The sequence below is a fragment of the Mustela putorius genome, unplaced genomic scaffold, assembly GCF_011764305.1.
Source record: "Mustela putorius furo isolate JIRA1106 unplaced genomic scaffold, ASM1176430v1.1 tig00003913_pilon_pilon_pilon, whole genome shotgun sequence".
Classification (NCBI taxonomy): domain Eukaryota; kingdom Metazoa; phylum Chordata; class Mammalia; order Carnivora; family Mustelidae; genus Mustela; species Mustela putorius.
The window spans coordinates 7,723,688-7,744,918 of NW_025422060.1; the positions used below are offsets into that span (position 1 = coordinate 7,723,688).

The window sequence follows — 21,231 nt, forward strand, 5'->3', positions numbered from 1 at the left end:
CATACAGAGAGAACATTGTATTATCCATGATACATGGTTTTGAAATAAATTAAACAGATCCTACAAAACTGTATCAAACAAAGGAATAGAGTCGAGTATATTTGTATTTCGTGAAGTATATATTGGAACAAAAGGAGATCATTGCTTTTGTGCTCCTTGACTGTAATAAATATTGGAAGTCAAAGGGTCAGCTTTTTAGAGCCGAGATTCTCATGTGAAAGTATGTGATTTCCTCAGTGCCTTCTGTAGAAGGGGTGGGAAAAGGACCTTTTCATTAATTCTGCAAATAGGCATCATTTTCTAATTTTAGGTTGTCACTATGAAAAAAAAAGTCAAGTCATGAATTACTAAAAAAACTCAGAATATCAACTACTTTCGGAGGTCTCTGCATTGGAATGAATGAGGTTTTAAAATATTCATTTATGTTTTTCTTTCCATGTCATTTTGGGTATTGTGATGAAAAAAAGTATTTGTTGCTGATTTAGAATCCCTGAATATTTCTTATAAAATTTAATTCCACCCATATTAACTAGGCTTTCAAGGCTTTTTTTAGAGGGCTTGTTTTCCTCTAATAGGTTACTAGAGGGAAAATCTGTTAGCCTAGAAAATTGATGGGTGGAAGTAGAATAGGAAACTAAACTCCGGCTACCATTGGGGAATGCTGCATCGATTGAAAATTTCAAAGGGTCTGTGTTTTATGAAAGCGAAGAATCAGGTTAGCACTCCCCTTGAGAAGAATGGAAAAAAATTCCAGTGCCCCGTAGCACATACATACATTGAAGCTACCACTATCTCTTTATAATACCCAACAGTATTTCTTAACAACCCTACAGTGTAAACCAACATTATACATATCCTCTTCCAGGGGTTTTTCTCACACACACACCTGCACGCGTCTTGAGGTGACACCTGTACAAGGCACCCGAAGTTACCAGGTATATGGCAGTCTCTGTGAGGGAGTGGTTGAAGGATGGTGTCCGTGTGCAGTGGGTGCTGTGTGGTTGTTAAGAGAGAGTGACGATGTGTGTTCCAATGTGGAATGGTGTCCAGCTACATTGCCATGTGGAAGCAACAAGCTGGAGACTGGTGTGTAGACTATGGAAACTTCATGTAAGAGAGATGGGGATCTGGCGATATATAGGGGAATTTGCTTATATTTGCGTAGGGAAACACCGGAAAGATAAGAAACGAATACAGACATGGACTGTAGCGGTGAGCAGGGAATGTAGGGGTTGGGAGTAGGTGTAAGAATGGATCTGTCTGCAATGGATTTTTTTTATTGTGTTGTCTTTTGGAATCCTGTAGAAGACAACCCACCAACAAAAGGGAATCTGTCCGGGCATACCCCTTGACATTGAACTAGACCAAGAGCAGGTGTCAGAGGGAAGCCAGTTGAATGCATCATGAAAGGGTGAGGTCATCCTCTCCATTTCCTTTCTCAGAAGCTCTCAAGTTCAGTAATTCAGTCTCAGGTGCTTATTGAACCAGTATGCCAATCTGATATGCTAGGTGCTATCTTAGGGGCTGTCAGTGGGAGCCTTAAGGTCCAAGTTTTTCATGGAGCTGCTTGAAGGGACAGACAACAAGGAGATGACAATCAAGGGGGAGAAGGCTTATGCACTGGGCCCCGGGGAGGGAGGTGAGGGCAGACCCCGCTGAGGTCAGGAGGGAGGTTAACTGCTGATCTGTATTCCTGCATGTTCAAGCTGAGTTTCTGCATAGTATTGTGACCCGTAGGATAATAAAGAGGGGTAAATTCTCACTTTCATTCTTTGGCTACAGTGCTCAGAATGTCATTTTACCATAATCTCATTATCTCTTCAGTTAAATTTCAAATAAAGAAACACATTTTAGTAGCCCCCCAATCTATTACTATGTGGGCAGGAGACCAGAATTTAGGTGAATAAATCACAAGTTGATTTGACCATTATAGTTTGTCTTCACAACAGTGGGGCTGCTTTGGGGATCATGTTATCTCTATGATTTGTGACTATGACCATAGATATTATTCTGAGAAGTCTGTTACTTTTTTTCTACTCAGTAAGTGGTTAAGTGTACATTGTCCCTTTACTGTGACATATTAGGTATAGGAAATTGAACCCCCCCCCCCCATAGTGCTCACATTCCAATGTATCTTCAAGACAATTACTTTCTTAAAACACTATAGAGATGTTCCCACGGTAAATGATGTGGTCATTTGCAGCATTTCTCCTCTGTTTATTTTTTTTCTCATTCTGGTCTTTTACTGGCAGATTTCTCTTTTACCATTTCTGAATCAGATGAAATATTAATACAGTTATTTTTTAAAATTTCAATGATGACATGATTTTTTAAAGGCAGAGTCACCCACCCCCCCACCCCCGCTGCCCCATTCCTTTCAGTTCCATTAAGTTCTGGTGAAACCGGAGAAACGGAGATCAAAGGCTGTAGGAAATTGTGACGGTCAACGTGCTTCTCGCATCTCGACTTCGCCCACCGCTTAAGTCTTGCTCAGATTTGATGGAATAAAAACACAGAGACTGGCAGCCAGAGTTGGGAGTCTGGAATTTTCCTGGCAACTAAAGACCAAAATACAGATATATCTGGAGCCAGCATATTCATAAACAAGCGTAGGTTTGTGATTTAGTTAAGAAACCACCAGAAGTCAGATTTAAGTTAAAAAACAAAACAAAACAACAACAACAACAAAGTAATGAAGATCCTTATTTTATAATCCCAATAAAGTGCTCTCTGTAGAATAGTGAGGAAACACTCAGGGATCCCAGGGGTCCTTTGTCATCCTAGGGGATACACGGAAAGGTGATGGCCATGGAGGCTTGCCAGTGTGTTTTCCTGTTGCCCACTGCTTAAGAGACTTGGGCCATCTGGGAGGAGTGGCCATTTGGGACTTGGTCAGAGCTGTTCTCTCTTGGAATCTCAGGGTGAACTCAGGAGAATGTGGTCTCTGCTTCCTGGTAGGTGAGCTCTTCTAGTCTGCCGCCTGTCTGTCATGGCCTTACAGGAATGTGTGACATCCCTGGGCCTGGCTGTGGGGGTTACTGGAGCAACTAGTTCCCTGATGGTGTGACTGTTTGCGGTGTCCATTGCTGGCACAGTAAAGCCACCTTGCAGAGAGTGAGGCTTATTAAGCGGCTACAAGCAAGCCTGGTGCAAGGGATCTAGGCACTGTGAGGGTCTAGGTCCGGTGCTCACTAGGTCCGGTGCTCACACTAGGTTGTGTTTTCTTTCCGAAGTTCATTGCCAGAGTGGAAGTAAGAACCACAGGGATGCAGAGGTGAGAGCGGATGATGGAACGAATTCTCTGACGCCTTTTGCCAGTTTTGGGGGATGTTTGTAGAGTAAGCGTGTCTAAAAGCAGTGTGGCAGCCTGTGAAATCACTTGTAATGTGGGGTGTGTTCTTCCCCTATGACTGGAGACCCTACGTGCTTCTAACAGAAGACCAGCCACCCTGGGTGGAGACTGCATTCCTTTGCCATGTCAACTTTGATGGAAGAAGTTTGTTGCCTGTCACAGAAACCAAAGAATTGCTTTTCTTGGAAGCAAATCCGTTTTCTAACCACACAGTAAACGGTCCTCTGGTGTCCACTTTGCACGAATGTTCTCGGCCAATACTTCTTATATCTTCTGCACACAGCCTGAGCTCTGGTTCCTTGTTGAGTCAGCGGAAGAAGAGTGTATGTTTATAGCGGGTTTAGTGTTCTGCCAAAGCCCAGATTCTGTTAATTTCATGACAAATAATTTTTCCTGTTTTACCAAATTGACAATTTGTATATCTAGCCTGTTTAAAGTTTTTTAAACTGCTGCTGGGCATTTGACCACATCTGTGGGAGTCTCAAGGCAGTCTGTCAGAATGGGTGTAAAATACGATAATCATGAGGACAATAAAAATATCTGGTATTTGTATATTTCATTGGCGTTCATGACACACGATTTTTGTGTCGTGTGTGTTATTCCATAGATGATGGGTGGGAGGTCAGGCCCCACCAGCTCAACAGGCCAAGGTAAGTCAAGGAGTTTTTATTTCTGTCCAGTGCAGTAATGGGGTCCTTTCATGTTGGTGAGAAGAACTCAGAGGGCGGCGCTTAGCAGCAGCAGGGTCAAGGAATGTTCTGAGGGGGCTGGGGAGAGATGGTGTGCACTACAGCAAAGAAGGTCTCTTGGCAAGATTCTGTTGAGCAAACAGTGGCTGAAATTTGTGTCAGGAGCAAATTTATTTCCTGCCTGCCTGGGTTAGGGAAACCAAATAAACTCTAAGAGCTTCTTTTTGTTCTTTTTAAAAAGATTTTACTTATTTGGGAGCGAGCACAAGTGGAGGGAGGGGTAGAAGGAGAGGAAGAGGGAGAAGCAGCCTCCCTGCTGGGAGGCGGAGGGCTCCGTCCCAGGACCCCCAGATCACAGCCTGAGCCAAAGTCAGGTTAACAACTGAGCCGCCCAGGTACCCCTCCAAGAGGTTCTTAACGAAATATTAACAGAGGTTCTTAACAAAATGTATCACATCTTGGGGCTTATTAGTATTTATTAGTAAATTTGGTCATATGTTTATATTCAGAAGTTGCCCTTTTTAACGAAACAAAGTTCATAACCTGCCAGCACATTTTGTATCTATATCAACTGATTTTCTCATGTCTGAGGTGGCTGCTGGCGTTTTCCTGGAACTTTTTATTTTCTCATCTAGGGCCCATGACTTGAAGGATGTGTTGTTAATGCTGAGCAGGGCTTGGAAAGCCTAGTTAAAATGTATCTCTACACAGTAGTAAAAGTCACTGGCTCTTCCCGGTCTTCTTCCCATGATTGTTGAATGACTAAGTGTGGAATTAAGATGACTGATGTGCAAACACCTAGCATAGGCCTTGGCAGATGGGTGTTCTGTAAACTGGTCTTTCCCTCACCCTCAGTAGTGTTGTGTGTCTTCCTTTCCTTCCTCCCTCTCTCCTTCTCTCGCTCCTTCCTTTTTCCTTCCTTCCTCCCCTGCCCTCACTCCCTCCCTTCCTTCCAGCTCCGTGCCCAACATGGGGCTTGAACTCACAACCCTGAGGTCAAGCGTTGCCTGCTCTGCCACCTGAGCCAGCCAGGTGCCCCTCAGTAGTGCTTTTCAGTCTTCCCCTTGCTCTCAAGTTCAGAGAGTGGTAAACACATGAACTTGGGCATCTCGGGGTGTTTCATGGGCTCCCACTCAGGAACGCCGATGTTCTAGGAAGATGCCTCTTGTAACCTTGTGGCTCCACCTACTTCCTGGTGCACGTACTGTAATTTGAGAAGTTTAGTGTTAGTGGCTAATGTTGGACAGGGCAGAAAGGAGCGGTCAATATATTCACTCCAAACATGTTTTCTCATGTTTGATATTCTTTGAAATTTGGCCACTTATATATGGTTTATAAGGCCATTCTCTTAAGCAGGTTAGATTAAACAGCATACCTGTGTCCCAGTAGTTCTAGACATGGGCAGAGAATCAGCTTTCCTAAATTCGGAGTTTGTGTGTACAACTAAAATGTGGAAATATGATGAGAACACACTGTACTTAGTGTTCTGTGGATTTTAGTTACATGCAGTTTTTTAATGGATTTTTCCCTGAAGGGTAAGATAATGGAACATTTCTTTACTAACTCATATAAATGAAAATAAAAAAGAAATCCTCTTGGTCATCTGGGCATTTCTGTAGCAGCTACAGATGATCAGATGTCCTCAATTGCCCATGAATTCAGGGGTTCTTGTAGATAATATGAATTCTTTGATAATCAAGAAATTTCACTTCAGTTGTTACTTCTTGTTTCTATGGAACCAATCTTATTTTAAAACTAACTTTTGACAGAAGAGCTAATACTGTGAACAATCACAGCGTGTGCTATCTAGGTGTCGCATTTAATGACTGCTTTAGCCCTGCAATGTGGGTGTTACCCCCCTGTTCTAGATGAAGAGACAGAGGTTCAGAGGCTCAAGCAGCGCCACCCACTGAGTCATGGAGCTGGGCTCTAACCTCACCTCTCTGACTCAAGACTCATTCTCTGTCACTCAAGCTATGGCCAATCCACTGGTAGAAAGGTGGTAAAATGCCATGTAGGATAGGAGGAGGCATCCAAAAGGCTAACATAATTGTGAATCATCAATTCCCGAGTAACCAAGAATTGACAAATACTTGAGTTAGCTTTGGTTTTTTCATGCAGAAGTATTGACAAGCCTTATAAGGAGCAAATGAGATAATGGACTAGAAATACTTTGGTAAGTACAGCCAGCTCTAAATATACTAAGGGAGATTGTTGGTGCCTTAAACCTTTGCCTTTTGAGAAGAATCTGTGGCTGGGACCGTGCCTTTGGCCCTTCTGAGTTACAGGATGGTCACTGGATGGCTCCAAAGGGCTGTTTACATGAGTTGAGACCTATACCCAATCTAGACAAACAGCAGCTGCCAAACGAAGCAACGCGTTGAGCGAGGATTGTCATGGCCAGGAACATGTTTTTTTCTTTAAGATCTCTGGAACTTTCCTGCTAAAAGGCACACAAGGTTTTGGTCACTTTAAAAAAAAAAAAAAAGCAAACCAAATACTGTATTCCCCCTCAGCCACTTAAGAAACTTGCTCATAAATACTTGGAAGGAACAGAAAGAGGCTGCCATGTTTAAGTGTGTGGCACACAGTGAGCTGGTGGCTGGGAATCCATGCTCGTGTTTTCCCGACAGGTGGAACTCTGGGCACTGACAAATTGTGACTTGAAAATAACTGAACCCAAACAGTGCAGTTGCTTACTGTGTACCTAAGTATTTTCACCTCTGTTAAAAATAATGAAACTGTCCATTACACAAGGGCCGCCTCAGTCACTTTTCTCTTGTCACTGTTTACTTTCTGAGAACATCAGTTGAGACAGACCTTGTCATGCCTGGTACAGTAACCAGCACACAGAGGGATGATGTACACACTTGTTGAATACACGTACTGCAGAAGCTTCTACTACTGGAGAGCAGGGTTGGTTTGTAGGAGCATCCATAAGTTGGATGACCTCTTGATTGGTCTTTATTCCTGTGAAGCTTATAAAATACGTTCTTTGGGGTTTTTTTAAAATTGAAATTTGATTGAGGTAATTGTAGATTTCCATGAAGTTATAAGGGATGATATAGAGAGATCCTGTATACGCTTTATACAGTTTCCTCCAATGGGGCAATGTTTTCTGACAAAAATATAACACAATATCATAACCAGGATGTTACCATTGTCTTGTCATTCATATGATCTGCTGATTTTGTTAAAATATTTTTAAAAAGATGTATTTATTCATTTTGAGAGAGAGAGAGTGCATGAGCAGGGGGAGGGGCAGAGGGAGCCGGAGAGAGAGAGTCTCAAGCAGACTCCGTGCTGAGTGTGGAGCCCATCTTGGGGCTCGATCCTATGATCCCGAGATCATGACCTGAGCCAAAAACCAAGAGTTGGATGCTCAACTGACAGAGCTGCCCAGGTGCCCCTGTTCAAAAAAAATTTTTTTTAAAAGTGCTTTTAAAATGGTGAAGTATGACCAGGGAGACAAGAGAGCCAGATTGCGGGCTCCTGTGGCAAAGGGGGGCCCAGAACTTTGCGAGCACTTGTTGGGGTGAGGCTGCTTTCCAGCTGCAGTGGGAGCTGAGTGTGGGGCAACGAGGGGGTCCCCTGTTGGGGAGGAGAGGTTTTCCAGGGCGGCAGGCTTGGGGCTGAGAACAGTGCCAAACAGTCTGTTTGGCAGCCCGGAGGCAAGGAGGGAGCACTGTCCTGCATTTTCCAGGACTGAGGTGGCCACTGGTGGGGCCCCTTCCTGCTGCCCATGACCTCCCTGCTCCAGCCATGTGGCAGGGACACGTGCTGTGGGTTTAGGCTTACAGGGGCCCTCAGTCTGGTCTACACCCAAATCCCAGACCACAGCCGCCCCTTTCTGAACCAGAATTTCCAGAAGACTTGGGAATTAGCCTCAGTTTTTGTCATTCTTTCCTTTTGTGTGGTTTTTTCTTTTTTCTTTTTTTTTGGATTCAGGCAAGCAAATAAGGATGTATTGGAGGGCTGGTGGTGCCTCTTTTTATTCAAGGTTTAGGAGCCTCTTAACCAAATCTCCTCTGCCCTGTGCAGCCTGCACAGCACCGTGCTGGAAAGGTGGGTCATTCGTGCTGATGGAAATGAAGTCAACTTCTCCCTAGGGAGACATTTCCAGGGAATGAGGACTTGCCTCTCCCCTGACACTGAGGAGGTGGGGTCAGGAGAGGGTCATGGTGCAGAAGGCAGGAGCCCGTTATGTTTCTGGGACCCTTGAAGCCCAGGGTCCCGCTGAGCTGAAGGAGCTTCTCTGAAGTGGGAACATGGCCTTGTTTCTATTTAGGGAGAGAAAAACCACCCAGCGTTTTTATACTCCCGAGCCGAATCCAGCCTTCTAGGTTAGAAGATAGAGGTCCCCCCCAGCCTCCCCTTTTCCCACTTAAAAGCCTCTGGGTTTCAGCCTGTCTAAGTAACTAACTCACAGTTAACTCTTCCCTCTGAGCCAGGCCTTCCCTTAGCGGTGGGCAGGCTGCTGGAATTACCATCACTACTTTCGCTGGGGCAGAGCCAAGAAAGGAACATTTGCATAATATTCCCTTATTTGGTTGGCCACCTTCTGCCATAGATCTGGAAAAATAAAAGACACACCTTTCACAGGAATTACTAGTTCTTAAATAACTGCGTAACAACTGCTTACTATGTGGGAACCCTGAGATCATTCTCCAGGAAAAGCTAATATAATAAAATGCGTTGGCAAACATGCTTATAGTATAATATTATTGAATAAGGTTTTAAGAATCCGGTTTTTAAATTTTGCAGCTTCTGGAGAAAATAATGTTTTATTTTACTTGGAGAACAATTTAGTTGAAATGACCCTTTCAAGGGATTTGGAAAATGCACATGTTCAATTATTCTTTTAAGCCTTTTTATATAATTGGTTCTCATAGAACCTTGTTATTCCTGGCAGATTTTTTCCCCTCTGTTCTCACTTTTTTGGTTTACCAGGTTATTATTATTATTTTTTGCCGTTAAGTATTGAACATTTTCTTCAGAGCATATTCTGATATTGAAGTAAATGGCTGAATACCAGAAAGAGAGGATGGTAAATTTCTGTTTCATTGCTTTGGATTTTTCTTTGGCTCCAACAATACGTCTCAATGATTCCAAATGTTCACATATTAGTAAGCAACCAGATGATTAGATTCTTTTGGATTATTGCAGAATGTCCATTATTATATAAAATAGCTAGCCTTGAGGCTTACTTTTGCCTTTTAGATTTTATGATGACTTTCTGTAATGCCTTTGAAAACTTTGACTCTATACAGTACATGTAGGCTTGCTTTGTAAATGAAAGAATGTGTGCTTCCCCCTACCCCTTGTATGATAAAGACTTGAAGAAGATTATGAAAATTGACTCTCATCCTTAGACATAACCACTGTTAAGTTATAAAAATGTATCTTCCAGGCTTTTTATATGCATGGTTAACACAATTACTTTCCTACTATGTATTGTTTCTTCCATTTGTCATTAAATGCTGTGTCCTGGCCATTTTCTCCTATTGTAAATCTTTTCCCCCAATACTGAATATGTCATTTGAATCCCAAGAAACCCAGTCCTATCTTGAAGTATGTACCTTGGCCCAGTGCACCCCTACCTCTGTACTGACCAGGGCCTCAGGGGGTGTGTGTGGGGGCAAGGGGTCCCACTAGCCTTCTCAAAGTCAGAGCGCCAGACACATCCCCTCGTCTCTCTCTGCTCCCTCTCCTCTTTCTCCCCACTGTGTGTTTTCCTATGTTTATTTTTAGTTTGTTCTCATTTGTCAGTATCGATCCAAAGCTGGGGGCCAAGTGGCCGTTCACTGATCACAGAGTGTCTGCCTGTGGGCAGGCCCACTGCGGGCTGTGGGGAGCAAGCTCACTCCCCATGGGGAGTGGGACTTGGCCCTGGCTGCATCAGCGAGTTCTGTACATAGGGGGGCTGCTGCCTTTAGGATTTCTCTGTCACCTTCCCTTCTGGGCCCGAGATCATGTATTCTCCTTGTTGACTTCTAACTGGAAACAGCACCTCATTGAAGATGCCGAACCTGTATTTTTGTGGCCGGCATGGGGCTGGCTTTGCTTATCAGGTGACCAACCATGTGAAATGTGTCCTGGCTCTTTGACTAGAGTAGAGCACCCCAAAGCCTGAGGATGCCCAAGTCAGGAGCTCACCTGACTGCCAGGCTGCCGGCCAAGACCCCTTAGCTTGTAAGTTCTTGAGACGCAGGACAAGGCAGGGCTGGGGACACTTCTCCCCACTGCCTGGGCTCACCACCTGCTGGACAGGTCTCTGATTTCTTCCTTGGTTAGTAGTGTAGAACAAGGACAGACACGTTGCAAAGGCATGATTCAGAACTTGACTGCCAGTCCCCATTCAGTACGAGAGGTCTCTGCCTTTCTGACTCTCTTTTTGTCAGGCTGCAGCCACTTTGGGTGTGTAACTCCCTTTACTGAGCTGTGAGGGCTTGTAAAGATACAGACTGCATGTTGTCTGTGTTCTTCCCCATCACTGGTCTCTCTGGGTCTAAATTTGTGCCGGGCATTGATGGTTTGGGCCCTGGTGAAACCCGTGAGGCTCAGTGGCCTGTACACCGCATCCCTGTGTCCTTTGATTCTTTGCTTCCTGTGATTAAAAACCTTGCTTCTCCTCCTCCTCTCTCCCGAGTACACCCCTCTTCCTCCATGGAGGCCTCATGCAGCTCCATTCTGGCTGTCCCACCTGTCTCCTTTCTTCCGACCTTCATTCCTGGGCACGGTCTCACACTTTACTGCGCAGCATTCATTTGTTTGTTCATTCATTCATTCATCTATGAGTGTGCCAGGCCCGTTGCTTGAGGGTCAGTGCACGGGGATACACAGCACGTTTCCTGCCCCCTGGGAACCTGCTGCTCATGAACTGGGGAGGCAGGTAAGCTGGTAAGTAGCCAAGGTAGGGATCATAAGTGTCAACAGAAACCCAGGAAAGTGGGCATAAGTCCATGTGGGAGTCAGGATGGCCATCAGTGGTGAAGTGACACCGCTTAAAGCATTTGTGAGGCCCATGTGGGGCAGCGGGAAGAGGACGTATGGGCAGAGGGAACAGCACATGCGGAGGCTGAAGGCATTCCCAAGGTGGTGTGTTCGTGAAAATGCACTGCAGGGGAAGCAAGGTCAGAAATTGCACTGGGAGAGAGTAGGCTGGGTCACATCACAAAGGCCCTTGTAAGACTTCCATGGTCCTTACTAGATGCAAGACACTGAGCATTTACAGACATGGGTTTCTTTACCCCTCATATCAACTCTCAGAGGTAGGACTATTGCTGTCTTCATTTTACAGATGAAAAACCAAGACCAGAGAGGTTGAGATGGACAGAAGGTCCTCCGACTGAGGGTGGAGGTAGGCTTTGGTCCACTGTGTAACTACACAGCCCAGAGCTCACTCTCCTAGAAGCCCAGCAGCCACGTCTCACACTCCAGAGCTGGACTTCATTCCGCGGGTTGCGGGCAATGACAGGAAGGGGTTAACTGGTGGGGAAAAGGATCTGAAATTTGTACAGATCGTTCTGTGGAGACAGATGGAGATTTGATCTAGGAAGGCTGCTTAGAAGGCCCTGCCGTTGTTGTGTGGGAATCTGGTGGAGCGTCTTGTAGAATGGCTTTCTCAGAATTCTACGTCCCAAAAAGGCAGCTCTGGGGTCTATTTTTAAACTAGTGCTAGTTTATAACGAAACATGCCCTATATGCTAATAGGATTGAATGTGTGAATTCAATAATCAATATGTTTATGTGATTTGAAGTATTTTGCTATACAATAAAAAGGCTTTTTTTTTTTTTTTTTTTTAAAAAGACACCTTTCTTAATTCACTTTGTACTTTGGTTCCACTTCCAGGTCTGAGGGGAGGCTGGCTATTTTGCCGACAATGCCCCTGGGGAGGCCTCTGGCTCCTCTGTGATAGGGGTCCCTAACTAGTACCTCTTTCAGGAGTATTTTTAAAACCTATTATTTCAACTGTAGTATGGGGGTACCAGAGTGGCTCAGTTGGTTAAGTGTCCGACTTGGTTTTGGCTCAGGTCATGGTCTCGGGGTCATGAGCTCTAATCCTAACCCTGTGGTGGGCTCTGCCCTTAGTGTGGAGTCTGTTTGAAATTCTCTCTCTCCCTCTGCCCCTCCCTCTGCTCACATGTGCTCTCTCTCAAATAAATGAATAAACAAAATCCGAAAAGAATAAATTGTAGTGGAATATATATACCATGTCCTTTACCATTTTCACCATTTTTACGCATGCAGGTCAGTGACATGAAGTACGTTCGTAGTGCTGTGTAACCATCACTGCCATCCGTCCCTAGAACACTTTTTGTCTTCAGAACTGAAACTTTGTACCAATTAAGCCATGACTTCCCATATCCCTTCACCCTCCAGCCCTTAGAACCTGCATTCTACTTTCTGTCTCAATGAATTTGACTACCGTGGGTACCTTGTGTTGGTGGGATCACACAGTACCTTTTGTGTCTGGCTTATTTTGCTTATAATAATGGGCTCAAGTTTCACACATGCTCTAGCAGGTGTCAGTTTCCTTCCTTTTTAAGGCTGAATAATACTCTGGTGAATGGGGAGACTGCATTTCATTTATCCATTCAAACAATGGGCAATTGGGTTGCCTCCACGTTTTGGCTGTGTGCACAACGCTGCTATGAACATAGATCAGTATCTGTTCAAGTCCCTGCTTTCAGTTCCTTTGGGTATTCATGTGGTTTTACTCTGTCCTAGGTCTGACCTCGGGAATATAACACAGATGTGTTTGTGGGGATAGAAATTGCCTTCTTCTCCCTCCCTTTACTATCATGTCAAAGGAATCATGCTTAATATAGTTGTAGAGGTAGATTTCAGGAAGAGTGTGGTTTAGAGTGGTTCCTCCTTCCCACTTTGGGGCAACAGGAAGCATAGTGGACATTAAACAGGAAGCATTCACTGACAAAATCCAAGCAGGCTCCCTGAGCTGTGGAAGTGTGGGTGGGTGGGTGGGGGGCATGTGAGGGAGGGGCAGGGCTGGTGGGGCCAGTGTTGATTGGGGCCCAGTCTAGGAAGTAGAATTTAGGGCATTCATGAGTTTGCACTTCATGGTAGGTCATGAGGAAGAGAGAAGAGTCTGGGGTGAATCCCAGGTTTCTAAATGGTGGCTAATGGTCCCCGGAACTAGGATGTCTAGCAAAAGGGGGTGCTGGGAGGTCATGAGTGTTCATCTATTTTGGACCAATCCAAAATAGGGGGAGGAGCTCCATGAGCCTGCGCATGATGTGTAAGGATGATTACAATGTTACCATGTAGTGAAATTGGAAACTAGTGAAGATCCTATATAATTAGTATGAATTGATTTTTTTCTGGTTTTGTTGAAAATAATTACTGTATATCACTGTATACCTTTAAGGCCTGGTTTGATTTCCATATATAGTGAAGTGATAACCACTGTAGGTTCAGCTAACCTCTATCTTCTCATAGAGACACTATAAAAAAAAAAAAACAGAAAAAAAGGAAAAAATTGTGTTCCTTGTGATGAGAGCTCTTAGGATTTGCTCTCTGTACAACTGTCCCGTATTCCATCATCCGTGTTTGCTATGGTTTGCATGCCATGTGTTCCATCTTTAGGACTTAATGTATTTTATGACTTGAAGTTTGTACCTTTTGACCAACTTCCTCCCATTCCCCCACCCCACTGTCCACTTCTGGTGGTCACTAGTCTTATATTTTTTCCTGAGGTTTTTTTTTTTGTTTTGTTTTTTTAAAGATTCCACATAGAAGTGAGATCATTCAGTACCTATCTTTCTCTGACTTATTTCACTCTGCATAATGCCTTCAGGTTCTATCCATGTTGCTGCAAATGATAGGACTTTTTGTTTTTTATGGCTGAATATTTCACTGTATACATAACATGCCACAACTTCTTATTTGAAGATGGTTACATTTCTTTACCAAAAATTCTCTTGTCAGGTCAGGACTTTTTGTTTCTGGTGCCTGTCGGGAGGGTTAATATCGTCTTGGTTTGTTTCGAAGGTGACGGGTGGAATTAAGCTAGTAATTTGATGTTGAATGTTTTAAGTATTTCCACCTACATTTTTGTACTGTACTTTGAACTTGAATTTAGGGGTCACTACAACTATTTTCCTATTAGCACCCCATTGTCTGACCTTGTCAGCACCTTCACATAGGCTTGTCAGTCCTTGTTCCTAGTAGACCCAGCCCTTCATTTCTTCGGCTCCACGTCCTGTTACTATAGAATTGGAAGGAACCACACAGGAGGAGGAATGGACTTAGAGGAAGGCTGATGGGTTCACTTTCAGGTGTCTTGACTTTGAGATGCTGGTGGACCATCAGGTGGAGGGATGTAGGTGGGTGGATAGGAAGATCTGGTGTCCGGGCCAATGTGGTTGCCCAAAAGAAGGCACAGAGGGGAAGACTTTCTTCTTCGTCGTCTACTCCTATATCCATTTGGGTGACAGAGTGAATAATAGATTCAGAGGTGGCCTCCAACTGGGAGCTGTGTCCCCTTCCTCTGTCTTCCTGTGCACAGACCCCAGAGAGGGTGAGTGGGGTTTTAGGAGACAGGCCGGGGCATGGCAGCCACATGGGCCAGGAGAGAGGAGCCTGCAGAAGGAGCCGGGAAGGGGGTCAGAGGAATTACTGTGAACCAGAGCAGGTGTGTGTCGGGAGCCAAAGGGAGGAGGTTGAGGGAGGCAGGAGGGACCAGGTGCTTGACAGTGTCCACCACATCTGGCTGTGAGGAGGCCCTCGTCTTTTCTTCCAGAATTATTTCAGGTAATGGCAGTTTATAATCCATGATGGGATCCTTCCAGCGGGCGCTCTCCTTAGCTCTCAAATTCAGACGCTCTGTCAGTCAGCCTGTGATACTACTTACCACCGTCATTAATTCAGAAAACATTCTACATGCGTCCGTGACACATTTTAAATACCAGTATTTGAATTCAGACACGTCTCGCCTCTCTGGAGGCAGTCCCTCAAAACTCATACTATCTTTATTTTAATAATAAAATGGGGGTACACTTCTATTCCCTGGGACTCCCAACTCCCAAGGTGTTCAAGGAGTGAGACTTGGTAGGATCACATAGGATAGTGACCCCAAGATGCTGGGTGTCCTGGGGGTAATGCACAGTAATATCTGCTAGTTCCCTTCAACTTCTCTCCTCTGACTGTCCTTTAACCCACTTCCCAGAGCTTCAGGGCTGCCATGGATTCCACGCTCGTTCTAGCTGTTTCTGAGTGTGTTCCGCTGACCGTTGATAATAACAGGTACAGTGTGTTGAGTGCCGGCTGTGTTTGGGACATTGTACCAGGTGCATGAAATGTATTATCTCATTTAAATCTTACACTGTAGCCCGACAGGATGAGCGTTGTTAACCCCTGTTACTGAATAAGAAAACTGTGACTCTGGAAAATCGAGGTAAGTTTCTTGAAGCTGGTGGTTCTCAAACTTGAGCGCGTATCAGAATCCCCTGGAAGGTTTGTTAAAACACGGGCTGCCGAGGTCCTCCCCCACCCCAGCATTTCTGATTCAGGAGGGAGCTCTGGCATGAAGGTGGAAAGCTTCCATTTCTAATGAGTTCCCAGGTGCTGCTGCTGCTGGTGTCAGGGACCACACTTTTGGAACCTCTGGTCTGAGCTGCTCATCTAAATGCAGGACAGGGATTCCCACCAGGGCCTGGCCGACTGAGGGTGTCTCTTTGCTTTACAGGAAATACAGCCCAAGAACCTGCAAGGAGGGAAGCTGGCTACTGCCCAGGATGTACTAAGGGCTTCCTGGTAGAAGATTCAAGTGAGGGGTCGTGTCTCTTTCCTGTGAGCCCCTGGTGTGCGTGGGCAGGTGGACTGAGGCACAGGGAAGAGTTGGGGGCAGGAGCTATGGGAGGGGATTGTCCATACAGAACTTAGGACAATAGTAACATCAACTAAAAGTCAGTCTGCTTTATTACCACTCTCTCCTGGCAATTCTAAACAGTGCCTGTGATAAATCTGCTTCTCCCCACTCCCTTTGTATGCCATTGCCTGGCAGCTAAAGATAAAAACACCCCTACACCCTTCCTTGTTGGGGCTCTGGGAAGCTCAGGGACTTGTCCTTCCTTCTCTGTTTTCCATGGGAGTGAGTGCTCAGTCCACATCAAGTTGAACAATCCTTCCTCCTTCACCTCGTTTTTAATATAATGATGGCCTACTCAAATACCCAAAGAGGAAATAAAAGACATTAGAGCCCTACATTTGGTAGTCAAGTTGCATAGCTGTGCCTTTTCTAGATCTCTCGGTGGACCACAGGACAAAGACCAACCCAATGACCTTGTGAGGTGGGTTCTGGTGTCATCCCCTCATCATGGGGGGGGGGCATGAGGTGCACAGAGGTTAGTTAAGTGACTTGTCAAGGTCAGACAGCTAGTAAGCGAGCAGAACCAGGATTCTAACCAGCCAGCCTTGCTGGAGGCCCCTGTGTTTAACCTCTGTGCCCTGCTGCTCCTGAAGCAGACGGTTAGTGCCTCATAAGTGCACACTGGAGGGACACATGGGAACAGGCCTATTAGATGCCAGTCGGGGAGATCACTCACTCTACAAGGTAGTTACTGGGTCCACTCACAATGGTGGGAAATCCCTCCACGATGCACTCCCATCTTTCTGCAGTGTTCACCTCCACTTTAATGAAATGTGTTTTCCCTGGAGGGGCTGCTGGCGGGTATTTATAGAGTGTCTTATGGCTGAAGAGCTCCAGAAGCAACAATTACCTCTTTAATCCTCTTAGCATCTCTGAAAAGAGGGAAGTGAACTGGCACAGCCTTGCTCCTGCTCCCTTCCCTTGCTTCCCTCCAGGCCTGCCCAGGTCTCACGCCTGCCCTTGGTCTCTGGAATGCTCCAGGCAAGGTGGGGGGAGGGGCACAGAGAGCGAGTAGGACCTTTCTTGGAGTCCTGTCTGAGCTGAGGGGCGTGGGGGCTCCTGGTGGAGGGCTCAGGGCAGCTCCCCTGCATCCCACTTTCCTTTGTACTGCCTGGAAGCTAAATGGAGAAATAACCTTCTTCCTGCTAAAGAAAGCTCACCAGCCCCTTTCACTATTCTCCTTCCGCTCAAGGAAAGAAAGTTTGAATAATAGAATTTTTTTTTTTTTCCCCCTTCTCAAGCAGTGAATTCTTCTGTCTTGGCAGCTATAGTGTTCAAGACAAGCTATTCAGAGGAATAGCGAAGAAAATGAAAAGGAATGAGGTTCTGGGAAACTTCTTTGCAGTATGAGTGGGTTTTTTCCATATGCGCATATGTATTACACACATATTTGCATCTCTGCGGGCTTGAAGCCTCAGCGGACTGGGCACACGTGATAAACAGTCCCTGGTTGTGACTGTCTTTTGTTATGCGGATGTGATTGAATTCAGTGGCAGCCCCCGAGGCTATACTGTAGCGGTGAAGGCTTATTTTGATCATCTGAACCCACCAATGGGATGTCGTGATGGTGATGGAGCGGTCCCTGTTTATACCAATATTCTCTGTTTCTAAGGGTAGAATCAAGCATGGGTGCATAAGATCTGCTCTTGCTTGGATTCGGGAGATTTTCAGACATTAAGATCTCTTTCAGGTGGTCAATGATCATTTCCCTGGCCAGATCACCAGGCTAGCTAAGTGTGCAAAAGAGATAATGCAGTTAGAGAAATACTCACCCTTAGCTTCCTGTTCCTTCTATCCCGTGATCCTTCATTACTGTGTCTGGCTGGATCAGCCTCTCTTACCTGCCATTAACCATCTCTGCCTGGCCATTGTGTGCCTGGAGCTGGGGAAAGGGCACCCTCTCCCTCCCCCCATTCCAGACTCTGGGAAACTCCCAACTCTCTTAGTTGAGAGGACCATCATTCAGTCTCATGCTTTGTTTTCAAATTGTTTTTGTATTTTTAATGAGGTGATTTCCTACCTGGGGAACAATGATGGTTCCAAATTCAGCCGTGTGCACCCAGGCCACGTCCTGAGACTGGAAAAGGGCAGAGCAGAGCCGGCATTCTGAATGCTTCCCTCTGTGCTCATCCATGCACCTGTCACGCATGAGCTTGGCCGTCAGAAAGACATCAATATTGCACCAGCTACATTCTGAGCTTGGCTTGCCCCCCAAGACTCCCACCTCCTCCCCGGGTCTGGCCCCAGCCCTACTGTCCCTTCTCCTCTCCCTTCCTTCATGCCTTGCTTCTCTGCTGCCAGCAGTACCCAGTCACTGTTTCCCTTCGCGGTTCATCTCCAGTTAGAGGAAAATGTGGTAAATGTGTGTTAGGAGAAAGGAAAGCCAATAGAGGAGTTCCCAGGATAAAATAGGAAGAAGGATGCATGAATTAAGGCCTTTGAAATTGGTCATACGGTACTTCCACCTCCTTCCCTCCAGGAAGGCAAAGATCAGAGACGGAGAGCTGTCATTATCCTCCACATAATTATAGGAGAGAGCCAAAGTTCTTGGAAACGCCAGGAAAGTCAGGGAGCTCTTCCAAAACGGCCCAGGGAAGCCAGCAGGGACATTAGCTTGGGGGAGGATGAGCTCATACAAGGGGACCACTGTGCAGTGGAAAGAATGACTTTGCTGGGCTCCGGACGCAGAAAACAGCTTCCAGGGGCTGGCTCATAGAGTTCAGCCTGGTTTGTGCCTTTCTTTACATGTTGTCCAGGTTTCTAACTTGTGTTGTGTGGCTTCCGTGGAGAGGCCACTCTGTAGCTGTTTCTGGGGCGACAGTGAATCTGGGGCCGAGGGGTTTGTGTGCCCATGGGCAGGTGTGCCAAGAAGGAACCGCCAGCTCCACTGTGTGCCCAGCTGAGTCTCTTCTTGGCCTCTTTCTTCCTCCTCCAAGGCAGCCTCTTTCCTTACGTCACTGATTCCCATCCAGCGAGGAAAGGTTTCATACCCAGTTCCCTTGCAGCGATTTGTGGGCTGAGCACAGCAGAGCAGAGGGGAAACTTCCTGAAGGAAAAGCTATAGCATCCTGCAAGTTTTCGCTGCAACGCATGCTGGTATTTCTAAGTAAGAATGCAAACAGGCCTGAAATAGAATGTATTAGTGAGTGTAACAAGGAAGCGAGGTGTATTTTTAGCAAATATGGCTAAAGCCAATGATTGCAGTGGGGAATGGATATGGGGAAAGGGTGGGAGTTGGGGCCGAGGATCCTGGCTGCCCTTGGCCATCCCCCTGTGCTGAAAGACTTAGGCGGCCTCAGGACACCCGGTCTCCAGGAGACGGGGCTTCTTGAGGGTACTGTCCTGGTTCTGAAGCCCATAATGCTCCTGCTTCCACCTGTCATAGCAGTGTGGTTGTGGTGAATCCAGGGAAAGGAGAAGGACCAGGGCAGCAAACCAGCAAGTTGGAGAGAGGCTCACCCACCCGGACCTGGCTGCCACCAGCCACCAGCCACCTCTCTTGGTGGAGGACAGGAAAGGCCTGGGCAGACATGGCCTTGAAAGCTGGAGGAAGTCAAGGATCTGGCTGGCAAGCTGTGAGCACTGCAGGTATCCTGGGAGGGAAGGCAGGGACTTGGATGGCGAGGGCGACACCTCACCAAACTCTCTCTAATTCAGTGTTTTTATCCATGAACAGACAGGGTTAATACTTTCTCCAGGAGTCATGAGTCCAAGGTCGCAGAGAAGGGAAATTTGGAACTTTGAAAAGAAAATCGCTCCAAATGCCAAGATGTGATACTATTTGTTTCCCTGAAGATTAGCTCGGGTTTAACACCTGATAGCAGTAGCAATCTGTGACTACCTCTTGCAAGGGCACTATTAACAGTAGAACAGAGTTTAACCCTAGCTGAGTCCTTGTGGTGTCCATCTGAAGCTCTGGCTACGAGATTCCTAGAGGGCCTGGTGCTAAAGAAGTTTCCCTCCTGGGGGTCCCGTGGTTAGGCTCCATCTCTGCAGCATGGTCTCTCTGTTGGCCAAGTTCACTCTGGGATCCTCAGATTCATGTGGGGCCTGTTCACCTCCTCCTGTATTCTCCCTTGCAAAAGATGGGCATCAACATCGTAATGCTTAATTTTATGTGTCAGCTTGACTGGGCCACAGGGTACCCAGACATTTGGTCGAACATTATTCTGGGTGTTTCTGTGAATTGTGTTTTTGGATCAGATTAACCTTTAAATCAGCAGACTGAGTAAAGCAGATTGCCCTCCCTAATGTAGGTGGGCCTTATCCAATCAGCTGAAGGCCCGAATTGCACAAAAGCCTGACCCTCCCCCAAATAAAAGGGAATTCCTCCTGCCTGAACAGCCTTTTAACTGGGACGCTGACTTCTTCCTGCCTTTGGATTCCAGTAGCAACATTGGCTCCTCTGGGGCCTTGAGCCTGTGAATCTTTAGACTGAGCTATACCTCTGACTCCCCTGTGTCTCCAGCTTGCTGACTCACACTCTAGATCTTGGGACTTATCTGCCTCCATAATCACGTACACCAATTATAACTATAACAAATCTCTTTATTTTTTTGGTTCTGTTTCTGGTTCTATTGCTTTGGTTTCTGTGTAGAACCCTAACTAGTACAACCATCTGCCAAATAAAAACATACTTTGTGGCCCATCCAAGATGCCCTCTTATCTAGGACAGGATTTCAAGAGAAGGCAGGGAGTAAGCGGAGAAGTCAGATTTGAGGTCTTTTATCATTTAGTCTTTGACTAGCAGGCAGTGGGTCAGAGACTTATAGCAGTAGGGGACTTACTTTTTTTTTTAATCAGCTTTTTATTTAAATTCAATTTAGTTAACATAGAGTATCATTAATTTCAGAGGGGGAATTTAGTGATTCATTAGTTGTGTATAACACCCAGTGCTCATCACATCACCTGCCCTCCTTAATGCCCATCACCTATTACGTTATCCCCCTGCTCCCTCCTTTCCAGCAACCCTCGGTTTGTTCCCTATAGCTAAGAGTCTCTCATGGTTTGTCTGTCTGTTTTTATCTTATTTTATTTCCCTTCCCCTATGTTCATCTGTTTTGTTTCTTAAATTCCACATACGAATGAAAGCATATGGTATTTGTCTTTCTCAGACTGACTTATTTTGCTTAGCATAATACCCTCTAGTTCCATCCACATTGTTGCAAATGGAAAGATTTCATTTTTGATATATATTTGATATATATATATATATATATATATATATATATATATATATATATACCACATCTTCTGTATCCATTCATCTGTTGATGGACATCTGGGCTCTTTCCATAGT

The 21,231-nt window shown here is 45.6% G+C and overlaps 1 protein-coding gene and 1 non-coding gene across 4 annotated transcripts in view; both read left to right on the plus strand.

Annotated features, from left to right (window-relative positions):
• CAMK1D (calcium/calmodulin dependent protein kinase ID) overlaps positions 1 to 21,231 on the plus strand; it is a 430,562-nt gene that overhangs the window by 80,075 nt on the left and 329,256 nt on the right. The gene's annotated exons all lie outside the window — the stretch shown is intronic.
• LOC123388861 lies at positions 691 to 820 on the plus strand. The gene has a single exon (XR_006603383.1). It is a non-coding gene; the product is annotated as a U6atac minor spliceosomal RNA (small nuclear RNA).